This window comes from Anastrepha obliqua, chromosome 5 (assembly GCF_027943255.1).
Source record: "Anastrepha obliqua isolate idAnaObli1 chromosome 5, idAnaObli1_1.0, whole genome shotgun sequence".
Taxonomy (NCBI): Eukaryota; Metazoa; Arthropoda; class Insecta; order Diptera; family Tephritidae; genus Anastrepha; species Anastrepha obliqua.
Genome location: NC_072896.1, coordinates 64,086,086 through 64,104,261, shown reverse-complemented (window position 1 = coordinate 64,104,261; position 18,176 = coordinate 64,086,086).

The window sequence follows — 18,176 nt, the reverse complement described above, 5'->3', positions numbered from 1 at the left end:
CAATTAGAGTAAATCATTCAATCACCGAAATTACTGTCATCTAAGAAACCGGCTATATTTAATATCATAGACTGATTGAAATATTTTGTTGGTTCGAATGGTAATCACACACCAACCCATTCGGCTACGGCGAAATAACAATTTTAATTTTAGGCACCATTTTATAATTGTGTAAATTCCTACTTCGCAATAAAAAAGTAAAAAAGAAAACAATTACAGTTTAATCACAATTTCCAGCAAACCCAAAACCTGCGAACCCAGGGTTCGTCTTTGGTGGAAACGTATTATAAACAGAAAAATCAATGTGAATGGAGAGTGCTTCTTTACAAACAATAGCCAAGAGATCGACTATCAATAGGGCTGTCGTTAGCCGAACAAGCGTATCATTCAAAAGTTTTTGGTTTTTCCTTATTGTTTCTAAGTTTTTGGCAAGCATATTTTTGTCAAATACATTTAGCAAGTATAGATAGAGTCCGAAAACCCGGAAGTGTAAAAATTTACGCTACCAAATTTTAATATTTACACTCTCATAATTAATTTTTAGAATATTTAAAAATATTTCAGTAATCCGAAAAATAACAAGGCGTAAAAATATTTGAGGAATGTTTATTTCAAAGAGTGGGTTGGCCAAATATATTGAATACGAACTGTATGCCAGCGATAATTTTTATAAGATATTTCCAGCAATGGATGCAATATTTTCCTATAATTTATGTTTTAACGATTTATTAACGCAGCTCTTGGCTATCAAATGCCATAAATGTTTATCAGCCATGTCTGTAACATATAACTTCATGCACACCTGTCTGACCAAATATGTACATATTTGTTTATTCAAATTTAAAAAATATAAGCTTATACATACATACCTATAATACATATGCATTTACCCATAAGACCGAATGCCAAATCCCTGTCGGAAAACTTTTAGTACGCAAGTGGTGCGCAGTTGGTGCATTTTATGCTGTGATATCGTGGAGTTTCAATTCTCCCCCTTTCTCGAAAATTCGTCTTACACATTTACACGTAACTGTTATTATTAAAGCAGTATCCCAGGCCCTTCATTGATCGATTGGTACGAACTATTTCTTTGGTTATGTATCAGAAACTTAGTTTCAGTTCGCCCAATGGACTGAGAAACGCTGAGTGGAAGATGAACATTTAGATCGAAAAATCACATTTTCAGATGGAGCTCCTTTTTACCTCAGCAGCTATGTCAACAAACAGAATTTTCGCATTTGGGGGTCGGAAAATACACAAGTAATCGTGAAGAGCCGATGCATCCACAATGTGTGACTTTTGTATACAAATACGAAAACCCACCATTACAACCAACGGAAGTGTCACTGCACCATGTTGACCGATTTTTATTTCCTCAAATTGAAGAGGATGACATAGACGACATTTTGTTTCAACCACACCATACCATAAAGCCAATCTGTTATACGACATCTTGCGCACTCTATTAAAAAATTGCTTAATCAGCGGAAACTGTGCTATTATTTGGTCACCTAAGAGCTGCGATTTAACGCTATTACTATTTTGTGGACCCCTGGTAAAGATAAATATTACTCCAATCATCCAGGGATGTTTAGAGATTTAAATCGGAGCTGATTTTAGTTTCACATGGTCGGCTATTATTTTAAGGTCTGTTGCTTCAGCAAGCCATAGGCAAAAAAATTAGTTTTTATATTATTTTACCGTCTCTTTTAAATTATTTCACTTCAGTTAATACAATTTATAATCGCTTGCGCTTTCGAAATGAGAAGGAAAGAATTCCCAATTGATGGAATTGTGCACATGTAATAGTTCGGAACTACCTGGAAAATTCTGCGTACTCATTCCAGTTTTCCCTGGAGGGATATTGAATTTTTTATATTGAAGGGGATTTCAGGAATTACAAATACATACAAATGCGACTTCGCGCGACATCATGTTGCGCCTTTCTGCCGTTCGAGATTTATGCATCGGAATTTGTATACGTACAAAGCATAAATTTCACACGCCGTACTGAAATCGTTATACAACATTTTGATTTATTGAAATTTATGGCAATTCTTGTAAATACATTCTTATCAATTTAATATTAAAATTCCGATAATTTTTTACGCTAAAATCGCTTCACGCATTGATTCGCCCACATTGCGGACTCGACCACTTTCAGTCCTAAGTATGCGCCTATTATATAGAGCCTGCATGAAGTAGCAAATCGAATAAAAAATAACTTGTAAAAATACAAATACGAGTAATGTAGGCTTTTTTTATCAGAACTTCTTTTAAAAAGACAATAATAATTTGTTAATATTTAGTAAAAAGTGCTAAACCATTATGAAGTGAAATGGTGGTTTTAAACAGCTGCACAAATAACATAATAATAATTTTCACAGAATTACTCCGCAAGTGTGTAAATAAATCATATTTATCTTTCGGCATGTGCCGTTAGAGACTTTTGGAATTTGGCCACTTGTCGCACCACATCTTCCCCACTCTTCATTCAGTCCTCTTTTGCGCTAGAATAATAATAATTTCGTTTCCCACGTGCCAGGCTTATTTTTATTAGTTGTTTGGTGCTATTTTTTTTTTTTTTTTTATTTATTAAATGAGAGTCTATTTCCTCTTTCATCTGAGGTGTGTTGTACTTTGAGCTGTTTCACAAGCATTTGGCACACTTTTAAGCGCATCACCGTAGCCTACTTAAATTCTTATCTAAAACACATAGATAATTCCATGCATATAATACATAACGTCCTTACTTGCTTGGCAGGCTTTGCAGCCTGAAATGAAATAAAATAAAATAATATTCATTACTACTTACAGGTGGGTTGAAAAGTATTAAAAACATTATTAATATTTTGCCCTTCATTGTTGTCACGTTAACTGCATTTTTTTTTTGTATTGTAATAGACTGAACCGAATACCGTGAAATTCAGAAAAAACAATGTTGAAAATATTGAAGGATTATGGTCGTTCACCTTCAACCATGCCACAACACCTGGAATCAGCCAATAATACAGGGTGGCTGATGAAAGCCGCTACCAAAAAAAAAATTGAATAACTTTTTTTCTTTTTAAGTTATCTGTTCCATTTTTGTTTTAATTTGCAGATTGATCTTTAAAATTTATTAAAATGGATAACTGGGACACGCAAACAAGAATTTGGATAGTCCGCCGCTATCACGCACTGGAGTCCGTAGTTTTGGTACAGAGAGAGTACAGGCGGATGTTTGGCGGCGATCCTCCGAGCAGATGGACCATAATGAGACTGGTGAATAATTTTGCTGAGCAAGGAACAGTCGCAAGAAGGCCTTATCATCGAAACCCACCAGTTCGGACGGAGGAAACGATCGCTGCTGTAGCTGCAGCTATACAAAGCAATCCAAGGGTTTCAACAAGAAGCTTATCTGCTCAACTTGGTGTCAGCCGACAGTCTTTGCAAACAATAATGCACAAAGATTTAGACTTATTTCCCTACAAAATTCAAATGGTTAACAAACTGAATGCAGCAGACTTGCCGATTCGCTTGGAATTTTGCCAGAAGATCCCGCAAATGGTGGAAGAAGACCAAAACATGTTAAACTGCCTTTTCATGTCTGATGAGGCCCATTTCGATTTAAACGGCAATGTGAACAAACAAAATTGTCGAATATGGAGTACTTCTAACCCACAGATACTCCACGAGACGGAATTGCATCCTCTTCGCGTGACAGTGTGGTGTGCGGTTTCTTCACGCTGTATTGTCGGGCCTTATTTTTTTGAAGAAAAAACTCCGAATTTCGTTGGCCTCCCAGGTCGCCTGACCTTACTGCACCTGACTTTTTCTTGTGGGGTTTATGTAAACAAGAAGTTTATAAAACAAAGCCAACAAATTTGGATGAACTAAAACAATCCATTCGGGCAACAATTGCGGCTATTCCTGTCGCAACTCTCAAAGCAGCAATGAACAACTTTTTACTAAGATGCCGCACTTGTGTCAACGAGCATGGGGGGCATTTAAATTCAATTATTTTTAAAACTAGTTAAGCTACATTTAATAAAACAAAATTCATCAGCCACCCTGTATTTGATATGATTTGCGAAGATCCAGGTTTGACTAACCGTAAATTTATAGATGGCATAGGCATCCCAGATGAGCTGGTACTCCATATTTCACACGAGGAATTATATATGGAAAATCTTAAGCGAAAAATTAGTGCCACATTCATTAAATTTTAACAAAGCAGTGGAACAGTATTTTGCAAAGCTTCAGAAAATTTTGACCAGAAGGCTCAAGTGAGTAGCTATGAGCACAAGTTCTTACAGACAATTTTCAACGAACGGTAGAAAAGCCAAAGACTATTTTTTGTATTTAATTTTTATAAATGGCATACCTGAATGTTTCCATTTTACTGAGTACTTTTATATGCAGCCGACTTAAATGAATTAAGACTGTCATAAATTCTTCAATTAGGCCTCAACAACGGCACTGTCATTAAGTGATGAGGCCCGCTACTTAGGTCTAATACTAGACAGAAAACTAACTTGGAAGGTAAATGTCGAAGATAGAGTAAAAAAGGCGACAATAGCACTATACTCTTGTAAACAACTAATAGGACTAAGTTGGGGTCTCTCCCCATCTATCGTATATTGGCCGGCTTTAGATAAATTATACATTAAAAGAACCATGGTACATGTACAAAGAATGGCCAGTCTTTGCATCAGCGGGGCCCTTAAAACCACCCCCACAGATGCACTAAATATTATTCTTAACCTTTTACCAATAGAGCAATACGGTAAGCAAACAGCTGCCAAAGAAGCTCTCAGACTTAGAACTACTCAGAACGAACCAAAAGCACACTTTTCAATTTTAGAAAAATTCTCCTGCATTCTTGATACAACGGATTTCTGTAAGACCAAGGACATCAATTTTAATAAATCCTTTGTCACAGTATTTCCTTCCAAAGAGGAATGAGATAACGGACTTATTGTTAAGAAAAATGATTTAAACATCTAAACAGATGGCTCAAAACTTGACAACAAAGTAGGTGGAGGGGTTTACTCCGATAAACTCAGAGTATGCCAATCATTTCGCCTACCTGATCATTGCAGTGTATTTCAGGCGGAAGTAACTGCCATAAAAGAGGGACTTACAGAAATAAAAACGAGAGTATTATCCACAAATGAAGTCTTCATTTACTCGGACAGTGAAGCGGCAATAAAAGCGCTTGAATCAAAAACGCTCTCGTCAAAAACAGTTCTAGAATGTTTTAAACTACTAAATGACGTATCTAAATGCTAAAAAGTGCAACTTATCTGGGTGCCAGGCCACAGGAATAAAGCAGGAAACTGCAAGGCGGATGAACTTTCACCAACCGGTACAACGCTCGATTTCGAACCGGATAAGGCGCTGATACCTATGCCTATAGCCACTTGTAAATTACTATAGACAGGGAAACCATCAAAAAGGTAAATACAAGCTGGCAAAACCTCACAACATGCGAACTAAGCAGACAGACATGGCCGAACTGGAACAGCGGTCGATCGAAGATCTTGCTAAGATTCAACAGAGAATCTATAAGAAAAATGATAGGTGTATTAACTGGTCACGCTAGAAGGTTAAGACTCCCGTACTTCGATTTCTGTAGAAGCTGAGGAAACAGAAGAAGAGGAAACAGTCAGACACCTTTTATGTGAGTCTGAAAGCTTCGCTATGAGAAGGCTGCGCACTCTTGATACAGCATTTTTAACCGATAGCCCATCTAAAACTAACGAAACTCTGCTTGTTTATTAAAGCTACCGGATAGTTTGAAAAGGAACACGTAGGGTAAGGATAAGCTCCAGTGGTATCACAATGGACCTGCGAAAGGTCTAAGTGTGTCTTTATGACAACCACCCTACCCACCTACCTACCCAAATCTTTTGGGTAAGTCTTCCAGTTAAATTGAAAGTATGCAATCTAAGGGCTTTTTAAGCTCAAACATTAAGATATCAATCTTTCGTTATTCGAATGTATTATACTCATTGTGCCAACTTCGAATAGGGTGTTTGGAATACTTTTGTAAAAGCAAAATATAACTGCGTAGGGTCATGCAAAGTTGGACTTTATCAGACGAAATTTTTTACGAGGACAGATACCTAAAAAGAGGACAGTATCCGGAAAAGAGTGGACGAATGAGAACAGATTAAGTAGTAGAATTATATCTGACCAATTCCTATGCACGCGCTCCACGTTTTCCATTTTAAGTCTTATAAATTATTTATAATGACGACTTATTGTTAAAATTATAAAAATAAAACTTATTAAGTCTAGAAAAAATAATGTTCTGCTCTTTAGTCCATTTACTATATACATTAAATTATTTTTATTTCATCTTCAAGTTTTGATGCTTTTTTTTTAATTGAATCTATGTAGTTTTTATAGGAGAAAGAAGTACGTTTTAGTAAAAGGCAGCTACTAATGTTAAATTGGAAACAAATTAATTGTCAAAGCACAAAGCTCTGTGCTATTGTTATTTATCCTACTGTACTTATGTATAATATATTGAACAAAGCGCCATTAAACTTTATACTCGAAGTGTAGCCAACTTCAGACCGCTCGCGGAGCTGATGCACAGACATCAAAAGTCTGTTAGTTGGCTAAATGACCATTCGGATTATTGTTTACAAGCGCGTGGAAGAATTTTTCCTAGAGTACACGCGAAAAAAGAAAATCAGTACTAGATTTCAAGCGCAATAGTGTGATTGCATTACATTTAGCTGGAAAATCACAACCAGTGATTGCTCGTGAGTTCGAGCACCTTAAAGTAAATAAAGTTTTTTTTATAGCACCATTACTGGTTACAATGATACTGGTAGCATCGCGAATTGTCATGGAGGTGGTTATCAAAAGACTACAATGTCACGTAATATAGTTCAAAAAGTGAGGAAGCAACTTGAGCGAAATCCCCGACGAAGTGCCAATCAATTGCCGTAGCATCCGCCGCATGCTGAAAAATGTTCGCAAAGTCAAGCCTTATAAGGTACAAAAGGGGCATAATCTCACATCAAAGCAGCAACAAGTGAGACTTGAAAGAGGGAATGAGTAGCTCCGCTTGACCGAAAGCGGTCAATTTCCGAGCATTGTTTTTTCTGACGAGAAAATTCTAAAGATTCACCAGTCTCGAGGCGCTGAAAAAACCATTGTCCGCTTGCGATTCGTTTCTGATCCATCTCAAGGTCATAGTCAAGGAGAAAGGTGGTTATATCGAGCAAAAGTAAATTGGTTCTTAATTATGTGCGATTTTCAAACATTTCTGACTTAGAATTGCATAAAAGTAATTTTTCAAACTAAATGTATAGCCTTTTTAATTCGTTACACTTCGAGTGCCAAACCCTGTATATGCAGCTATTCCACCTGTTTGTTACAAAAGTTACAAAATCATTAGTCAAGAAATTTCCAAAAATAGATAGCCTTCTTCTCCCACAGCTATGGCAAAACTCATTACAGACGGAGCCATTGGATTTTTATTCGCTGCACTATATCTATATCGCCGTAAAGCTCATGCTGCTCATTATTTGCGCGCAAATGTCCAACAATTTTCTGCATAATCTTTCCCTTAAACACTCCAAGGGAGTCCTCATCGGATGTTGTCATCCGTCAAGCTTCTGTGCCATACAGTATGACGGGCATGATGAGAGATTTATAAAGTACCAAGGTTCATATACGCCAGAAATCTCGAATAGAAACATAAATATAGCAAAAAAACTTTCTGGGATACATTTAGTGACAAAGACATACGTAAACTTGACAATACAATAAAGACCTTTGACAAAATCGACAGTGCGATAGCCTATTTTAATGACACAATAATGAACGCCACTATACAATCCACTCCACAAGAAACTATCTGTTCCTCGAGCTACAACATAACTGCACACATCCAAGAAAAAATCAAACACAAAAACCGCTTACGTAACCGATTGCAAATTACAAAGCTGCCACTTGACAAAAGCAAGCTGAACGCAGCCACAAAGGAAATCAAACAAATGCTATTTGACCATAAATATAAAAAACTTAAGAGACACATCGAACATCTTGGACCCGATATACTGGCAAACTATTCACTATGGAAAGCTAGAAACAAAATCGAAAATACAATTTTATACAAATTACCTATCAGGAGGCTTGCTGGACTAGAACGAATCTTGACAAGGCTAAAGTTTTCTCAAAACACTTTCACTTTGCAATATTTCCCGAAAGTATGAAAATTTTGCTAAAATTATTGCAATACCAAAACTATGTAAGAATCCTTATCAAGTAACTTCGTACAGACCTACTATAAGTCTACTGCCAGTATTATCTAAAATCTTTGAAAAGTTGCTTTTTTACACCTTTTTTGACAAACACCATTCAACGGTTCGCAAAAATAAGGAATTAAAATAAATGCAGATAAAACCGTCCACGTCACATATACTAACAAGAGAAAAAACAATACAAGACAGACTTAAGAGACTTAAGCGCAAACGACCAACTGTCCTGAAGATTTAAATAGCCTCACACCCTTATGAATAATGAAAGGATAATTTACAGGTAGAGTTACAACCCTTTACATATATATATATATATAAATATATATAATATATAAACATATAGTGGCATTGGCTTCTAAATATTATTGAAGCCCAAAAGAAAGAAAATTTTAAATATTTAATAGGAGCAATAATAAAGGGATAATAAACAAATATTTTATAAATGAAGTCCCTTATTGCTTCAAAATCATAACTATCAACAGTGATGTGAGTACCGATATGCGAGTCTATTTGTTTGATGATAGAAGGCACTTCGTCTTGTCCTCGTCCTCCCCCAGGCCCATTCGCTTCGCTGAAGCCTCGCTGATTAAACACTTAACCTCAAACTTTAAGGTTATGACAAAATTACAGAAAAATTTCACTATTATTGTGCATAAAGCCAGTTTCTTGTGACTCAATTTTAGACAAAAGGAAGAATTATCAAAAGTTGCGAAAACTGTATGTACAAGAAATCACCAACTTTCCACTTCCAATGTCCCAATTCTAATGTGAAACTGAAATCATCCATAGCTTTTATAAAAGTCCATGAAACCTGAAATAAATGGTTAAATTTGTAAGTTTTAAGTCTCTAGATTAACGGTAAGTTGCTTAAAAATCGACTGCAAAGAACTGAAATCCCAGATAAACAAGAAAGCGAGTTGATAAACACGTTCTGATAGAAAAAAGAATTATCAAAACACTTTCTTCTAATTCCACGATATTTTACAATACCTACATATTTTTACAAAATATTTTTTTTGGAGCCTCTGAAAAAAAATATTTTTGGTTTTCATTTTAATTACATAAAAGTGAGTTTGTACACTAATTACTAGCAAAACAACAGCAAAGCATCCCATCTCATCGACCGTGAAATACTTTCGACAATATCTTTGCAAAGATTGAAATATTGCGAATATAATTTTTTTCCCGTTTTCATATAAATGAACGCATGCTTGTTATTTGTGTAAACAAGTGCGCATGTATGTGTGTATGTGACTGTTCTCATTTAGAATGAAAAGGAGTATGTGTGTTGCCACTTTCATTATTGCGCCAATTACTTGCAGAGATTTTCAATTTGATTTCATATATTGTATATAAATACATACTTTACATACCCACGTAAGTAAACTTACTTTTTGCAAGCTTATACCACTTACAAGCAACGGAGAAGTATGAAACAAGGAACAGTAAAAATTGAAAAGGAAATAATTTTACCCTTCGAAAGCAGGAGTTTCGCAAATTGCATATTGTTGAACCTCTTCTTAACATTCAGAATTTGGATGAACAATACAATTGGAGTTTCTATCCATATACATTCACAAATATACCTACGTATATGTATGGGTATGTATTTCCCCGAAAGTGCATTATTAAGGAAATTGAACACCGAAACAGCAAAAGCATTGGTATAATCGATAAAACTCCTCGACCCAGACGCGGACACTCTTGAAAATAGTGGGTGTTATATACAGTCTGGCAGCTTAGAGCTTTGCATCGTTTGTTGATTGTAAGCTAGCTAATGGGTACAAGCTCGTGAACGGCCGTGAAGCCGTAAAAAAGATTCGGAAGCAGCGCGAAAATCGGGCAGCAACGACCCCAAGAACTGTTTAACCTACTAAAAATGTGACGGCTTATCCCTCAAGTGCTACAACCTTAGTTACGTGTTTTATCAGAAATTGAAGGATCGCGATTGCTGTTTAAAAAAGTTAAAGGTAAAATTTGATCTGCTGCTTCTATTACGCTTGCGAGTTCTTTCCGCTCTTCGATCTCCACTGTGTATGAGCAATCAACAGCTTGCCGCAGTTATATAGGGTTTTTCAGTAAGAGCGCTTCAACTTTTGAACTCTTTTGAATAAAACACAAACGGTTTGACTTTTTTAACTAATTTTTTTTTTTATTATCGAGTTTGAACATATACATTTAAGTATGAAATTCGATTTCTTTTGCATGACCACCGCGTGCACGTTTTACGAAGTCCAATCGTTGAACCCAATTTTCGACCACTCTTTTGCATAAATCGGCCGAAATTCCAGGATTCGCGTTCAATATTGGCTCTGAGCTCACAAATCGTCGCCGGCTTGTTACTGTAGACCAATGACTTCACATAACCCCAAAACGGGACGGCTTGTTAAATGGACCGTAAAATGGCCGTAATGCTCTTAAAGTAGCAGCAACAGAACGATTATATTCATAAAAAATTTGCACGATTTGCAATCGTTGCTCAAGTGTGTAGCGTTCCATGATGAAATGTATACTAATGAAGTTTACAAATGACAAGCGAAAAATAAAAAATATTGCGTCGTTCGCCCTCCCTATCGGAAAAAAGTTGAAGCGCACCTATTGAATAACCCTAGAGTTGGCTGTTTTCCTCTTTTTTTAAAAAATAGAGGACGTATGTGCTCAATTCACATATTAACAAACATTAATATGTACTCAAAAGACGAGATCTTTGCTGCTTCCTCTGGAGTAGTACAAGGAAGTATCCTTGGACCGCTTCTTTCCATACTTTTTATAAATGACATCAGTAGTGGTTTTTCCTTTCCGAAATTCTCACATTATGCAGGGTTTGAGGTAATTTCAGTACTCAAAAACGATTTGGATATTGTTAACTTTCAAAGGAATGTAGAAAATCTTGACTTATGGTGCCTGAAGGTGCGACTTTGAACTTGAGCAAATGTTTTCACGTAGCTTACCCGAACATGTTTAACAAGCCTTTTAGTTATGCAATATTAAAGTAGTACTCCGTTTTATGTCTTGTCTCTTTGCATATAGTAACTTATTGCTATGAAACTGTGCGTGTCCAAAACATATTTCTTAAATACGCTCGTTCCCCTTTAATGAACCCGTACCTTCACATGCTGTTACTAATAAACCCTAAATCACGTGAAAATCGTAGGACTATCCTAAGCATATATTTTAATCACAAAATCATAAATAGTTTACTTACGATTTACAGCCGGAAGAAAGGCACATCGCTCAGTCCAACCCAGCTTTGTCTTAAGTTTAATAAGGAAACTGGTTCTGGATGAGGTACTTCGATGAATAGAGAGCACAAGAGGCCATGAGGTGGAAGTGCGAGCCTCCAATAAATCTAAATCTAACTATTAACCTAATGCTCTTATTGCTTGATATTTTCTTACATTTAATGATATTGGTCATACCGTCTTCTTTGAATTTTCTTGTTTCAACACCGGCTTTTTTAATGTTTTAAATTAGTCTGTTATTGTTACATTTAATTATTTATAAGATACTTAGGCTGTTCGTAGTCTGTAATAATAAATAAAATATTTTGTAAGTTCAGGCCCACAGTTTGTTCAAATGGCATTTCTTGCAAAATTTATGTAAATTGATCCAAAGATCCTTTTTTCTTAAGAGGGGCATCTCCTACAGTACTTTCAAATTTTCCATTTTTGTGTTTTCTTTATTTGCTTTAAAAATTTATTTACTATCTAAAGAAAATCTTTTCAATATTTTAAGCTTAATAAATAGAAAGTCTAAATAGTCCCAAAAACTTCAATTGCGTTTTTCTTGAAATAGGTTTTTCCAGCGCTGTCGAATATAACTGCAAAAATAATCGGGATATCAACTTAAAATTTTACAGGGATATTCTTTCACATATTGGCCTTTGCATGTACCTCAAATTTTATGTTAAGTATCACTAAAAATATTTTTTTGATCAATTTATTCATAAAAAAGTGCATTTTTTTTTCGTTAAAAATAGGTAAGTGCAAAGCGGAATAACTTATTTTAATGAAAAATTTTTGCACGGTTAATTTCAGTTGATTATAGGAGGCTGTGCAATCAACGACGCAAATTAAAGGAGCCACGTTTGAGCAGCTATAGCACCGCCATTTTTTTATTTTTTTTGCTTAAAACAAAATTTTTGTATATTCATTTAGGCATGAATATTAATATGTAATTTATGTTAAGATCATATTTTAAGATAATGAATACTCAAAGTAAAAATTATTGAAAAACTCGTTATCTGGAGGAACTGCCTCCCTTAACAATAAATTAAAATCGCTACCCTTGCTGCAATTCATTTCCATATTTATATCCGCGAACTTGTGTATATACCTATGTAAGGCGCCTTCGATTCGCCAAGCATTAGCGAGTGGCGAGAATTTGAAATACCTGGCATAAATAAACAAATGTTGGCCGCGCTAGAAAAGTATTAATAATGAAGTTTACTCAACATCAGAAAAGAGAGTTGGCAGCATTGAATTTTGTAAGTTAACCAGATTTATGAATTCTGCTCAATAAATTTGTTGTTGTTTTCACATGTAAATTTTTTTGTCAAGCGAGCAGAGCTTAAACATAGTGAGCAGAATGCTTAGAATTTTGAAAAAACTCAAGCAAACCTTCATTTTATTGATTTCAATGAAACTTGGTCCGCATATTACTCCTTATCCAACGTAGTTTGGTATTGAAAATGGGCACAACCGGTCAACAATCATGCTCCCCATATAACAGGAATTTCCAAAAAAACGTAATATCTGTGATATTTATATAAGTGAAGCAAATATATAGTATATTTTGTAAAAATGGTGCTCCCAAGAAAAAAACACGACGCAAGTGAAATTTAGCAAAACAGACTGTGCAACGATGCAAAATCTCGCCCATTTTTTATATGTTTGGACTAAATTTCTCTCTGATGTTATAAGCTATAACTCTCATTGTCTATGAGTTCGTTTAATTCCAAAAATTAGCTGCCAGCACAAATTAAATCTTACTAGGGTGTATAAAGAACAGTCATTGTTAAATATTACTACATCTCACACGACTTTTTAAAGGAACATCCATATTACTAGAGTGGTAGACACTCCAAATTTTATAAAAAAAGGTTTTGTTTAGAATTTGCTTTGCCTTTCCCGCTACAGTGGGACCAGTCTTGTAAATAATGAATCGTTAGTGAGCTGATCTGCTCTGCCGAGTGAACTAAATTTTGGACGTAAAATATCTATTAAAACAAATTAAGACGTTCTAATACTGCTGCCGAGATTTTTTTACCAGTAAATAATTTGGAGAAGCACAAAGAGCACGTCTTCCTAAAGAGTTTTAATATAATTTTATAGTATCATAGAATTATGAAATAAAAAGTAATTTAATAGGACTATGAATAAGTTCCTTGCGGTTTTACCACAGATGGCGTAACTTGATTATTATTCCATCGATCCACATTTCCAAACATTCATTGGAGAGCTACTGTCGTAAGGCACAAACGTCAGTATAAGTTTTTTATTTGAAGCGTAAACAACAATATTTTTACCACACTTGAAAATGTCGAATTTCGTGCCAAATAATGTGTTTTTGCGGGGAATTCTTTAATATGAAGAAAAAAGCAGCCGAAAGTCATCGTATCTTGGTGGAAGTTTATGGTGAGCATGCTCTAGCTGAGCGAACGTGCCAGAAGTGGTTTGCACGCTTTAAAAGTGGTGATTTTGGCTTGGAAGACGAAGAACGCGAGGGTGCGCCGCCAAAGTTCATGGATACCGAATTGGAGGAATTGCTCGATCAAGATCCGGCTCAAACGCAAGAAGAGGTTGCAAAAACTTTGGGAGTTGATCAATCAACCATTTCCAAACGTTTAAAAGCCATGGGAATGATCCGAAAGGTAGGCCATTGGGTGCCGTATGAATTGAAGCCAAGAGACGTTGAACGCCGTTTTATGGCATGCGAACAACTGCTTCAACGGCACAAAAGAAAGGGTTTTTTGCATCGAATTGTGACTGGCGATGAAAAGTGGGTCCATTACGACAATCCAAAACGTCGGGCAACGTATGGATACCCTGGCCATGCTTCAACATCGACGTCGGCGCAGAATATTCATGGCCTGAAGGTTATGCTGTGTATCTGGTGGGACCAGCTGGGTGTTGTGTATTATGAGCTACTGAAACCGAATGAAACGATTACGGGAGATGTCTACCGACGACAATTGATGCGTTTGAGCCGAGCACTGCGAGAAAAACGGCCGCAATACGCCGATAGACACGACAAAGTTATTTTGCAACATGACAATGCTCGGCCACATGTTGCACAAGTGGTCAAAACATACTTAGAAACGCTCAAATGGGATGTCCTACCCCACCCGCCGTATAGTCCAGACCTTGCGCCATCCGATTACTATCTCTTCCGATCGATGCAACATGGCCTGGCTGACCAGCACTTCCGTAATTACGATGAAGTCAAAAAATGGATCGATTCGTGGATTGCGGCAAAACCGACCGAATTTTTCACAAAGGGAATCCGTGAATTGCCAGAAAGATGGGAAAAAGTAGTAGCAAGCGATGGACAATACTTTGAATATTAAATTTGTAACCATTTTACGTCAATAAAGTTTCAAATTTCGAAAAAAAAACGCACGAACTTATTCATAGTCCATTAAATGAAATAAAATTTAAATGAAATTAATTTGAAAAGAGTCCTCAGCTTAAAAAAAATTTTGATTCATACAATATATTCTTTCGGTAGAGCCCAGGCTCCAGATTCACGGTGGGCTTGAAACACCGAATGGTACAAAAGGTTTTTTCTAAAAGCGGCAGATAATGGCAAACCTCCGACTGTATTTTTGCTATGGAACTCCTTTCCTTTCTTATTAACTGATAAAAAAAACACCAACTTCAAGGAACTTTACAAGGCAATCTAAAAATCAACAAACTATGGCGCCTTAAACAGTAAACATAAAATTTTAAATTTGATGCTATGCTGCTTATGCATATATACTGTAAACTACACTAGAACTGCATCTCTGGTCCATTTATAGAACATTATTTGTTTCTTCAAAAAGCCGTCTTCCTAATTATTTGACACAAATGGTAATAAGAAAAGGGGTTTTTTTTTTGGGTTAAAGAACTAAGAAAATTGTTTAATAATACTAATATGGACCGACGAATAGATAGTATGCAGCCCGAAATGTGAGTAGATGACGTAAACGTGCTTGTAAAAAATCTTCACCAAGTTAGAGCGCATATATAAGCAAAAAGCTGCTAAGACGATCCACATATGTACATGATGGAAAGAATAATGAGATGGCGCCTATCGTGGTCCCTTTACTTTGCTCTCAGCGAATTTGACAACAAGTTACGTGATTTTAGCTCCAGTATGGCCAGATTACCATTTTCGTAACTTGATTTAGCTTTTTTTTTTTGTTATTTAGTCTCGGAGTTTTAGTTCTTTTTTCATGACATTCTAAATGCCATTTTCTAGTCTGTTCTAATTAAAATGTAATGTTTATAATTTTGTAAAATATACATTTTTAATAATTAGTTCAATAATTCATTCAGTTTTATTTAGCTTTACATTTTTTTAACATCTGGTGGCATTGCCCGCGATTGCAGGTGTTGTTGGTGTTCTTCTGCTTTCGACAGTCAAATCTCTCTCTCGCTACTGCAATGTTGCCTAGCTTTAAATATAAAAACGCACTAAAATGCCCATTCAAAGAAAATTAAACAATAAACTTTTATTGAATTGGGTGACAAATTGTCTTTGGAATGTGCGTTTTTTTTAAATAAATGTGTTATGCGTATGAAAAATTTAATTTATGAGTTTTTTTTTTTGTTAAGCGAGACTCTTTTGTTAAGGAAACGACTTATTTGCTATATTTGAGGTTATGTAACTAGATAAGATACTCTTTTTGTAAAAATGTCAGTATGGTTTCTTTAGTATTTTCTGGTATTTGATGCCCTATATCCCACTAAGGATTGATGGCTGGAAGAAACGAATACACATCTTTAGTTTTAATGCGCATTCAGTAAATTCAAACGCCTTTTAAAATGTGTAAAAAGGTGTTCAATCTTAAGAAGAGTTGAAAGAGGGGCATTTAATATTCTTGCATAACCTTAAAAGGAGCAACAAATTAAATTCACACTTTCAAAACATCAAATTTTATAAGAACCAACTAATTTTCATTAGCACTAAAATCTTCTCAGAGTGGCCTTTTTTAACCTTCTTTTGTATTTATAATAATACAGTTTTTTTAACTTAAAGTTTCGGTAGCTTTAAATTAAAAAAAAGAAACAAGCACGAAGCTTCAAAATTTTCGCATTTTCGGTATAAAAAAGCACTAAATTTATTGCGAGGAGCAAATGGTTGGCAATACTGCACAACTTGGAAAAACGTGATGTCACGCACTCTCTGATGGGCGCAATCTTCTTTATATCATTCTTGATCCACATATATAAGGAGATAGATTGGTTCAAATGACAAATTTACTTAAAAAATATGCTAAGAATTTAAGCATGTTGATAATGCTTATCTTAAATAATAAAAAGTTCGGAATGGGAAACATAACTTGAAAATATAGGGCACTTTTTGGCGCACTGGCCAGTACTAAGAGAGTATAGAATACAATTTTTTGAAAAATCCGCATTCGAAGAATCAGAATTGGCTAATGTTCTGAATGGCTTAATGAGTGCTGGAATAACCTTGTGCTTTACATTGAGAGTTACTCTTTGTAGAATTAAATTTTCGATGAATGCTAAGATTACACGTAGTTTAACTGTGATATACCGACAGACGGCGTAAGCCAATTTCGAAAATTTTTTGCATAGTGGATAATCGAAAATCTTTCTATTTTTTTTTGCTTTAATTGTTTTAAAATCTTATTTTTTTTATATCTTCTAAATATATGAATAAGTAACATAATTGTTTAAGGCATATACATGTTAGCATGACACATATTTACATAATATAATATAATATAATATAACACATATTTACATAATATAATATAACACATATTTACATAATATAATATAATATAACACATATTTACATAATATAATATAATACTCCAGACATAACAAAGTGACAAAATCGCTGAGGTTGCAACACGTGTGAGTCAAACCGTGTGAACCGTAAGCTTGAAATATGATAGAAGTCACGTAGAAGTAAACTTCACCTGTGGGAAGCGAACCGTCAGCAGTTTTCACCGTTGCGGCAGTAAGGCAAACGTAGGTTACATCATAAGAATATTGTTTGTAAAAAGTCAGTTCTAAGTTTGGATTCAATAAAGGAGCATAGCTCCCCTAAAATATATATTTTTTTAAGCTTTTTAATAATAAAAAGTTTAACGTACATAATAAACAAATTTTAATTTCTTTAAAAAAAATTAGTAACTAAAAATATAAATGTATTGTCCAAAGAAAACGACGTCTCTACTTTTGAATAAAGAAAAAATATTGTGAAAGGTGTACACAATAAATACACATATGGATGAAAATTCAGTTCACTTTTACGCAAACCCGTTAACTATTATTTATAATATGCATAATGGACAAATTTTATTGATTATATTTGTATATACAATACACACAAATATTTTCATACTATTTTTATATCTAAACACTTACAACAAGATGCTTGCAATTCGCTACGATAAAAACATTCATCATAACTACCTGCTGTCCTCACATATACACTTGAATTTATATGAACCAGAATACATACATATCTTCTAGGATGCTTATAGAATATTCATAACTTCAAAACTTTATTACCAGCATTATTACTTTTATGAGCCCAACATGGTAATGGACTAAATAAAGCAATTCACGGGCCACTCTCACAATCTTCATGGTAGGTTAGGCGTTGCGTTAGTTGTACACACTAGTGGCCAACCCATTTGCGACTGGTTGGCCCCGACCGTTCGCGTGT